General features: G+C 47.0%; 1 long non-coding RNA gene across 1 annotated transcript in view; it reads right to left on the reverse strand.

Moving 5' to 3' along the window:
• Positions 1–288: 288 nt before the first annotated feature.
• LOC309540156 overlaps positions 289–10,605 on the reverse strand; it is a 43,602-nt gene continuing 33,285 nt past the window's right edge. Inside the window, exon 3 of the long non-coding RNA XR_014223079.1 lies at positions 289–503. This is a non-coding gene — a long non-coding RNA (uncharacterized lncRNA). The remainder of the gene's footprint in view (positions 504–10,605) is intronic.

The following is a 10,605-nucleotide window of genomic DNA, read 5'->3' on the forward strand; positions in this document are numbered from 1 at the left end:
TGCTGCATTCTGAATCCTATTGTTCTAGGACCAATCAGACTGCTGCCTTTTGGATCCTACTCAACTCAGTACATAATAGAAGTAGAAGGCTGCTGTGTCCTCTACAACCATTAAAGTACCCCCAAACAGATGTAAATTGTCTTTCTAGCAGCAGAAATGGAGCCAAATGGCTGAGTGCAATGGTAGTCCTAGGCAGGGGTAAGAGATAATAGAGAGAAAATATATGGCCTGTCTTTTTAGCGTATATGAGCCATAGCGGATATACAAAAATAGGACAGCCACGATCAATAAATTACCTGTCTGCTGTTTATTGATGAAGCATTAATTGTTACAGAGTAAATTTAAAGATCATTACACAAGACAGAGATGGAGGAGCTAGGAGGAGGAAATAAGCCCAAACACCTTCCTGCTGATTTGTTTTCTATCGATCTCCCTGCTGTTTGTTTTCCATCCTGAAAAATATGCATCTTTTAAATGATTTGTTGTCAGAATGCACTGCAGACCTGGAGTCAGAAAGAGGCAGGAAACCATTAGACTTGCATGTTGTATTTTAATACTATTTTCTTATAGCCTATGCAACAGTGAAATGTCTCTTGTTACTTTCTGAAAATCTCCTGTTATGTATTTCCCTAAGACTGCCATCATGCAGGAGGCTACTGGGCTGCTAACAAGTGTCGCAGAGAACTACAAAACTTATTGCACTTGTACTGGCACAATCTGCTCATTACAATTACTTTTCAAATAGTTCGTAAATTAACTCCAGTCTTCTAAGAATCTCTGGTTCGGCAGGTTTCAAATCCTTCCTGTTAATTTATCCAGTTCTGCATAGTCCAGCAATTTCATCCGCCATTCTTCTTTCGTTGGTAATTCTTCTTGCTTCCATTTTTGTGCCAATAATATTCTTGCTGCCGTCATTGCATATAAAAACAACTTAAAATCCTGTAAGTTGGAGAAGTTGGCAGAGGACAACCATGAAGGAAGTGGTGGCATTCCTTTTAGGTATAATCACAAACGATATTCCTGAAAATCAAAGGAAAGTATTCCTCTATGTGACAACAGCTGCCAGGATGCTTATTGCAAAAAAGTGGAAAGGGAGAAAAATTCCATCAATGAAAGAATGGCAAATTAAAATTTGTGAATATATAAATCTGGCAAGACTCACAGCATTCATAAGGGGACAATCGGACCAAAAATTATTAAAAGAATGAGGATGCACTAAAGAGTATATGAAGCATAGCGGTATGTTATGAATGATGCTTTGCAGGGTTAAAGAAAGAGGAAAATGGTGTAAAAAGTATAAAGATCGAAGTAATCTGCATTAGACACAACAACTTAGAAAGAGTAAAAAATTTGAGGTCTTAGAACAAAGGAAAGGTCAATATGTATGTAATGACTAGATTAGAATGATGATATGGTTTTATTTGTAGATGCGTTTTTTGTTTTTTGTTCTGTGTCCTTTTTTCTTTTTTTCTTGTTTGTACTGTTTTATTTGGGATTCAATGTTTGTAATTTTTGTTGTAAATTTGCATTGAAAATGAAAGATTAAATTAAAAGGAGGAGGAGGAGGAGGAAGCGTTGGGTTGTGGGAGAGCAGGACAGAGCAGCCACAACCTGTCGTGACTGTTCTTGTGTGGTGTGCCTGGACACACCTGTTGGTGCCTTCATCCTCCTCCTCCTCCTCCTCCTCCTCCAAAGAATATAAGAAGAAGAGCTTGTTGGATCAGGCCAGTGGCTGATCTAGTCCAGCATCGTGTTCTCACCGTGTCCACCCAGGTGCCTGTGAGAAACCCACAAGCAAGATTCAAGAACAAGAGCGCTCTCTCCCACTATGGCTTATAGCAACTGGCATTCAGAAGAATTGCTGCCTTCGACTGTGGAGGCAGAGTGTGCTGGTCCCGGGGGGGAAGGTACTAATAACATAGCCGAAGTTCAGTCCAGAGTCACTAGCAGGGTAGACGATCACTAGATGAGACGCGAGGTCCGAAACAGGGAGCCAGGCAGGGGAGCAGGAACACTGGTGGGTCAGCAGCGGGCAGCCGGGCGAGGAACAGGAACATCGGAGAGTCAGGAGCAGGAAGCCGGGCGAGGAACAAGCACACCGGGAGTGCAGATCTAGGTCTGGGTAAAGCAGGTACTCCACAACGATGTTTCTCCCGCAACCTGGGACCGGGCTGCCTGACCTTTATCTTCTTCTAAGGCCAGGGGCGGTCCCGGCCCCCAGGAGCCCCGCCTCTCCTGGCCTTAAGGCGAGCACTCCTCCTGGGAGAGACCAGTTCCCTTCACCTCTCTGCCCTAAGCCTCTGCAGTTCAGGAGAGGCCGAAGGGTTACTGGGCCCCGGGGGAGGCTCACCTGTAGCCACTGAGTCCTCCAGCACCTCTGGGGCCAGAATGGTCTCACCTGGTGCCTGCCCCTGAGGATCTGGCACAGGTGCAGGCTCCTCAGCATCTAGGCCTTGCCCCAGTTCAGCCGGCCCTGGAGGCGGGGACTCCTGTGCCGGCTGGGATTCCTCCGGTTCACTCTCAGACTCGGAATCCCAGGCCATCACACCGAGCATGGCCATGATAGCTGCTAGCCATCAATAGTCCTCTCCTCTGTGACCCTCATGGTCATAGTCTGGTGCTGCCAACCACGGCTGAGCTCAGTGGAGGGAGAAGCCAGCCAACCAGCCAAGTCTCAGGGGAGGTACTTGCCTGGAGGCAGAGTCTGAATACAAGGTCCAGTCCAGTCCTAAGGTCAGGAGTATCTCAGTTCACGTATAAAACCGTCTATCAAAAAGTTCACTCTCGTGGCCTATCCCCACAACACCTACTCACTATGGGCCCTACTAAAGCAAACAGTCTAACTGGTCAGTCTAAAAGATACTGAGGGACACGGGTGGCGCTTTGGGTTAAACCACAGAGCCTAGGACTTGCCAATCAGAAGGTCGGTGGTTTGAATCCCCACGATGGGGTGAGCTCCCATTGCTCGGTCCTTGCTCCTGCCAACCTAGCAGTTCGAAGCATGTCAAAGTACAAGTAGATAAATAGGTACCACTCCGGCAGGAAGGTAAACGGCACTTCCGTGCACTGCTCTGGTTCGCCAGAAGTAGCTTAGTCATTTTGGCCACATGACCCGGAAGCTGTACGCCGGCTCCCTCGGCCAATAAAGCAAGATGAGCACCACAACACCAGAATCGGCCACGACTGGACCTAATGGTCAGGGGTCCCTTTACCTTTTAAAAGATATTGAGCATCAGAACAACCTGGCCACCATAAGGAAATTCTGCCCTTGGTATGTTCATTTTCCACCTCTCCATTTTGATTCTCTGGCCCCATATCTGCACAAACTTATTATCCCAAAATACAGACGTGCTTTTACACTTGCAGGACTGGTTGTTTTGCCATCTGCGGTACTTGAGGGTTGATTCCAAAAGATCCTGCCTGAGAAATGTCTTTGCCCCTGTGGAGATGGTAGCACTGAAACAGCGGCACACGTCCTCCTGTCTTGTACTCTCTACAAAGACCTGAGGAAGGAAATCATCACCCCACTTGTACTAACCACCCCAGGGCGCTCAACCATTGCCTCAATGTCCTTTCTTCTATCAGATCAAAATGAGCAGATAACAGCAAAGGTGGCTAGGTTCATAGCAGGGGCAATCAGAATAAGAGCCACTAACTGACGGCTGATTCAGGACTTTAAATTGTGCTCTTATATCAAATTTCCTTTTCTATGTATACTGTAATGTTTTACTGTTGCTATGGCCATTGGCTAATGTGAATAAAGTTTTTTATTTTAAAAATATTTTTTATTAATAATATAACAAATTATTATAATATATCTTCATCATTTTGTCAGGAAATCTTGCCTCTCAGGAGAAACTGGCCACTCTCCAGGCACCCGGCTTGATCTCCTGTTGACCTCCCTGTCTGCATTCCCGAGCAGGATCCAGGCTAGGTCACGATCGGCGATCCTCCTCAAGCGTGAGAAGAACACACCACTCTTCCCTGCCCCAGGCAGGGGAAAGAGATAGACAGAAATGTATTTACATGCCTTTATTTCTGTCTTTGCAGCGTTACAGAGAAACACGTCTGCTCTCTTCAAACTCCAACAGCAGAGAGACAAACTCCACCTCCTGTACTTCCTGTACAGCTCAAATTACACTCTGAGCTAAATCCGGTACTCAGCACTGTGAATAGACTGTCCCTCTGTTTCCCACGGAACAGTACCCAACATTCCCATTATGTTTTGCTTCCAAGCTGCTAGCTCGTGGTCGCATTGCTCCTTTACCGTAACACATTTTCCCCCAATTCCCCCCCCCAAATAACCCTCCCCCCAGACTTCCTCTCTCTGATTTTTTAACATATGTTGTTCTCTGCTTATTGTAAAATTATGAAAATCCTTAAATTGTTTATCTGTTATATTAACAGTCAATAAATTTGTGTATGTTTATTCAAAACCTGCCAAGGAGTCCAATTCATTTTGTTGTTTTTTTAAGTAGTTTGTAAAAAGTTCCCATTCTTCTTTAAAGTCACAGTTGTTCTCGCAGTTTATATGTCCATTTCGCCAGTTCTGCATAATCCATCAATTTCTCTTGCTACTGTTCTTTTGTCGGGGTTTCCTCATTCTTCCATCCTTGTGCTATTAAGACTCTTGCTACCATTGCCGCATACATAAATAAATTCTTTATTTTCCTTGGCAGGTCTTTTCCTACAATCCCTAACAAAAATGCCAAATGCGAATAAAGTTTTATCAGCTATCTCAGTTCACGTAGTCAGACGATCTGGGGGTCAAGAAAGCTGAGGGTCCAAGGTCACGAGAACCAAGAAGCAGCAAGGAAGCCTGGCAAGGAACCACAAATGTTGTTTCCAGCAACTGACTGAGGCTGGAAACCTGCTTAAGAAAGCTGGAGCCAGCCGGTTCTCCTCGGGAGCAAGAAGGCTGATCAGCAGGAGGTGGAATCACTTCACCTTCTGCTCCTGCAGGCTCCTGCTCAACAGGTGAAGCTGACTCCTGGCCCATGACACCCATGGGAGAAGTTCTATGGGGAGGGGGCGAGAGGCTTGGTGAGTTCCAGTGGGCACTGGGGGCTTTGGTGAGGGAGTTGGGGTTGGCACTCCTTTGCACCTCTGCCATGGGTGGGGGAAAAGCAAAAGATGGAGGAAGATGGCAAAAGGTCGAGTCAGTACAGGGCAGGGTTTGCAAAGCTTTCAAAGCGATGTTGGGATTTGGGCAAACCACCTGCCAATCAAGCGACATTGAAGTTATGTCAAATGGTAGACCTGTGGGTTGCCCTGCCCAGCTGTCAAGCTTGGCCTATGGGGTGGGAGCCAAAACGTGTTCCCCACCCCTGGTCTAATGGGCCAGTAGCGCGTGGGGTTTGGTGGGGTGTGACAAGGGATGGGGGGTTGCTTTGGGGGTGGGAGTGGTGAGCGATTTGTGTAGGGGTGGCACCCCTGAGTTTAAGAATAAAATTCAATGAGACGTATTATTATTTTAAGTCCTAAGTACTGTCTCTGTTAAAACGTTTTTAAAAAGTACTGTCTCTGTTAGGGACGCGGTTGGCGCTGTGGGTTAAACCACAGAGCCTAGGACTTGCCGATCAGAAGGTCGGCAGTTCGAATCCCCGCGGCGGATGAGCTCCCGTTGCTCGGTCCCTGCTCCTGCCAGCCTAGCAGTTCAAAAGCACGTCAAAGTGCAAATAGATAAATAGGTACCGCTCCGGCAGGGAAGGTAAAAGGCGTTTCCTTGCACTGCTCTGGTTCGCCAGAAGAGGCTTAGTCACGCTGGCCACATGACCCGGAAGCTGTACGCTGGCTCCCTCGGCCAATAAAGCGCGATGAGCGCCGCAACCCCAGAGTCGGCCACGACTGGACCTAATGGTCAGGGGTCCCTTTACCTTTAACTGTCTCTGTTGTTGCTGCCTCGGAGGATCCCGAATATTCAGGCAGGGCTGGCAACTCATCTGTGCAAGCATGCTGAATCATAGAATCATAGCATTGGAAGGGATCCTGAGGGTCATCTAGTCCAACCCCCTGCAGTGCAGGAATCTTAACTAAATCGCCCATGACAGATGACTAAAAAGGTAAAGGACCCCTGACAGTTAAGTCCAGTCGCAAATGACTCTGTGGTTGCGGCGCTCATCTCACTTTACTGGCCGAGGCAGCTGATGTTTATTCGCAGTTTTTCCTGGTCATGTGGCCAGCATGACTAAGCCGCTTCTGGCAAAACCAAAGCAGCACACGGAAACGCCGTTTACCTTCCCACCGGAGCGGTACCTATTTATCTACTTGCACTTTGACGTGCTTTCAAACTGCTAGGTTGGCAGGATCAGGGACTGAGCAACGGGAGCTCACCCCGTCACGGGGATTCGAACTGCTGACCTTCCGATCGGCAAGCCCAAGAGGCTCAGTGGTTTAGACCATAGCGCCACCCGTGACCCAACAGATGACTATCCAACCTCAAAAAACTCCAGGGAAGGAGTGTCTACCACCTTCCAAGGAAGTCCAGATGTCTCAATGCTAGGAAAAGCCCACTCATAGAATCATAGAGTTGGAAGAGACCACAAGGGCCATCGAGTCCAACCCCCTGCCAAGCAGGAAACACCATCAGAGCACTCCTGATGTCAAGCCTCTGCTTAAAGACCTCCAAAGTAGGAGACTCCACCACACTCCTTGGCAGCAAATTCCACTGTCAAACAGCTCTTACTGTCAGGAAGTTCTTCCTAATGTTTAGGTGGAATCTTCTTTCTTGTAGTTTGGATCCATTGCTCCGTGTCCACTTCTCTGGAGCAGCAGAAAACAACCTTTCTCCCTCCTCTATGTGACATCCTTTTATATATTTGAACATGGCTATCATACCACCCCTTAACCTCCTCTTCTCCAGGCTAAACATGCCCAGCTCCCTTAGCCGTTCCTCATAAGGCATTGTTTCCAGGCCTTTGACCATTTTGGTTGCCCTCCTCTGGACACGTTCCAGTTTGTCAGTGTCCTTCTTGAATTGCGGTGCCCAGAACTGGACACAGTACTCCAGGTGAGGTCTGACCAGAGCAGAATACAGTGGTACTATTACTTCCCTTGATCTAGATGCTATACTCCTTTTGATGCAGCCCAGAATTGCATTGGCTTTTTTAGCTGCCGCGTCACACTGTTGGCTCATGTCAAGTTTGTGGTCAACCAAGACTCCTAGATCCTTTCAAGCCAGGTGTCAAGAAGGATGAAGGCAGCATGGGATAATTTTATATGTGCATGCCGCACCTGTTTTCAGTTGTCGCCATAAATCCTGTCTTGATATTAATTTTGCTCAACATAATTGTTCAGCACTAGGATAAGCTCCCCTAATAAATATTCTCAGATTAGCAGAACCAAAACGACTTAAGTCTTGATTGTTTTCTTTTGAAATAAAAGGCCTTTACGTTGCCATTTTTTAGCGTGTTGCTTCCCACGCCTAACTCACCCTTGCAACCGGTGTGCGCTGCATGAAATAAATAAAGCCAGACTCCAGTGCGTTTTTCACTGGATGTTCCACTAAGTTTGATGCACCTTGCTGGCAAGTGAACGTTTCCAGGCTTGCCGGCTTATTTCGTGTTGCAGCCTGGGAGAGTCGCTCTTTAATATGTGGGTGAGATTGCTGGCAGCCACAAACCTCTATCTGAAGGCGCGGCGTTAGAGGTTTTATTCCCAAACATGTATCCACATGCCTCACCCATGCTCTAACTGCAGTGTGGAAAGGGTGTGTGCAAGTCTCTTCATTTTTTTTAATTGTTGTTTCGACGAGGCACAGATAGAATAGATAATGAGCTCAGCATATTTGTGAAGAGACGAAAATATCACAGGAGTGCCTTGTGCTCAACTCAGCCTCTAAACAAGAAAAGCAAACGCTGATGTAAAGCTTGTAGGTTTTCCATAGGCATCTGGTTGGTCACTATGAGACCAGAATGCTGAACTAGGTAGGCCTTTGGTAGGATCCAGAATGGCTCTTATACAGGCAACACTTACGTGCACAACCACATACTGTATTTTTCGCTCTATAGGACGCGCTTTTTCCCCTCCAAAAGTTAAGGGGAAATGTGTCTGCGTCCTATGTAGCGAATTCAGGCTCCTTGGCTTCAGCGACAGCAACGCAAAGCCTCCGAAGCGCAGAGGGACCCCTCTAGCTCTCCAGGCTTCACGGATAGCCGCCTTAAGCCTTCGGAGTGCAGCGCGAGTTCCCGCTGCGCTCCAAAGGCTTTAGGTTCTTTTTGCTGAAGCCAGGAGAGCAAGACTCTCCTGGCTTCAGCAGAGAAGGAGAACTGCGCAGCGCCCCTTCAGCCAAGCAGGAGGAGAAATGGAAGGGGCTCCGTTTCTCCTGCCGCTTCACTGAAGGGGCGCTGAGCAGAGAGGGGGAGATTTTTTTTCTTGTTCTCCCCCTCTAAAACAAGGTGCGTCCTATGGTTGGGTGCGTCCTATAGAGTGAAAAATACGGTATTTGCACAGCACCGGGAAATAATCAAATAATTTGATTCAAAGCTGGAAATAGAGAGAGAGAGAGAGAGAGAGAGAGAGAGAGAGAGCGCGCTGGAGAGTCCTCGTTGTTTGCAAGGAGATCTGCCCCAGAGCTCAAAGAGGATATCAGTGAAGGCGGAGGAAGCCCCAAAGAGACCAGAGGCACAGCGGGACTTTGTTTACGCTGCTCAGCCTCCCCGCTTAACAGCTGGTGTGTGGGTAGCTCAGCAGCTGCTTCCCTGTATATCCTCCAGCCTCCTGCTGGCCCCAGAGCTTCAATTCTAGTTGTGGATATTTTTGGAGACAGCATTTTTGGTATGAATTGGAGAGTGGCAAAGAGGGCCTTTAAAGGATGTTTAGAGGGTGCTCCCCAATTTACGCAATTTCACTAACGCTTGCGGGCCCGGAATATAGGGGATGCCTATATTCTTAATTTATAATAGAGTGCTTAAGATGAAGAGCTATGAAGTACCTAAGCCAAATAATATCTCAGCCACTTTTATTAGGTAGTTTTTGACGAGCCTCTCTCTTTGTTGCCTCAACCTCACCATCTGCCACGTGTGTCCTGTCCCATTTAATATTATTGCTGCCAACTACTTATTTGTCTACTTACAACATTTATACCCCATTGTTTGGACAAAAAGCGGCATGCAGAAATCGGTATTTAGACAGTCCCTGCACTCTGTCTTACAGTCTAAAAAGATGTGACACACAACGAAAAAGGAATGGGAGGGAGGAAGAAAAAGCAAACTCGAGCACACATGCTTAAAGCTGCCATTCTTATAACACAGTTGAGAGCAGCAATTATTTGTGGGTGGTAGTGGAACTATTTTTACAAAGGGGAACATTGTTGAGAAGACAAAGGCCTGGCTCAGAGGCTGTTTTCATAGCCACTAACTGGCCTCGCTGTCTTAAAGGTAAAAGTAAAGGTACCCCTGACCATTAGGTCCAGTCGCGGACGACTCTGGGGTTGGGGCACTTATCTCGCTCTATAGGCCGAGGGAGCTGGCGTTTGTCCACAAAGAGCTTCCGGGTCATGTGGCCAGCATGGCTAATCCACAGCAGCACACGGAAACACCGTTTACCTTCCCGCCGGAACGGTACCTATTTACTTGCACTTCGACATGCTTTCAAACTGCTCATCTCGCTTTATTGGCCGAGGGAGCCAGCATACAGCTTCCGGGTCATGTGGCCAGCATGACTAAGTCGCTTCTGGCAAACCAGAGCAGTGCACGGAAACGCCGTTTACCTTCCCACTGGAGCGGTACCTATTTATCTACTTGCACTTTGACGTGCTTTCGAACTGCTAGGTTGGCAGGAGCAGGGACCGAGCAATGGGAGCTCACCCTGTGGCGGGGATTCAAACCGCCGACCTTCTGATCAGCAATCCCTAGGCTCTGTGGTTTAACCCACAGCACCACCTGTGTCCCTGTCTTATGCTAGTCCAAAGGAGGCAAAGAAAACCACAGAGAAATCTTAGTCATCTTTATTCAGAAGTTCCAGCTGAGTTTTGTGTGACTTAATTCTGTATGTAATAATGTATGTAATAACGCAGTCTTAGTGCGTTAGATTCAAGGGTCAGCAAACCAGATGTGCAGGGGAAACTCCTTAATGATACTTTCTATAAAAATCCCTCCCTTTTCACCTGTCATCTGCATTATCTCACTGTTAACACCTACAGGCAACTTCTAGTTGCAAAACTGGCAGCTCAAGTATATCAGCCTGAGCAGCGTACAATAATACAGAGTAGAAGAACCTGTTAGCAGATGAGATATGGAATTATTTCAGCATCAGTTGAAGAGCATACATGCATAATCAGGCCTCTCTATAGGTTACCATTCTACAGCAACACAAGAAAACTACAATCCAGAATGTGGTACTGGGTATAGTATCCATCTTTCTAAGAATATACATCCAGGTGCAAAATATGCTTGTTAATATGTGGGTAATGCCTGCTAAGCTCTCAGACACCACAGGGGTAGTGGAACAAGATTTCTAGTTTTGTCCTGCACAACTCCTTGTCCTGTATAACACATTACAAATTGCAGACCGCATTATGCAAAGTAAGTGAAATGTCAAAAATGTGCATAACTGACAGGAGCAAGCCAGCAGTAAGTCACACCAAGCAAGCTGGAGTTAACTCCA

The sequence above is a fragment of the Podarcis vaucheri genome, assembly GCF_965113315.1.
Source record: "Podarcis vaucheri genome assembly, chromosome: 9".
NCBI classification, from domain to species: domain Eukaryota; kingdom Metazoa; phylum Chordata; class Lepidosauria; order Squamata; family Lacertidae; genus Podarcis; species Podarcis vaucheri.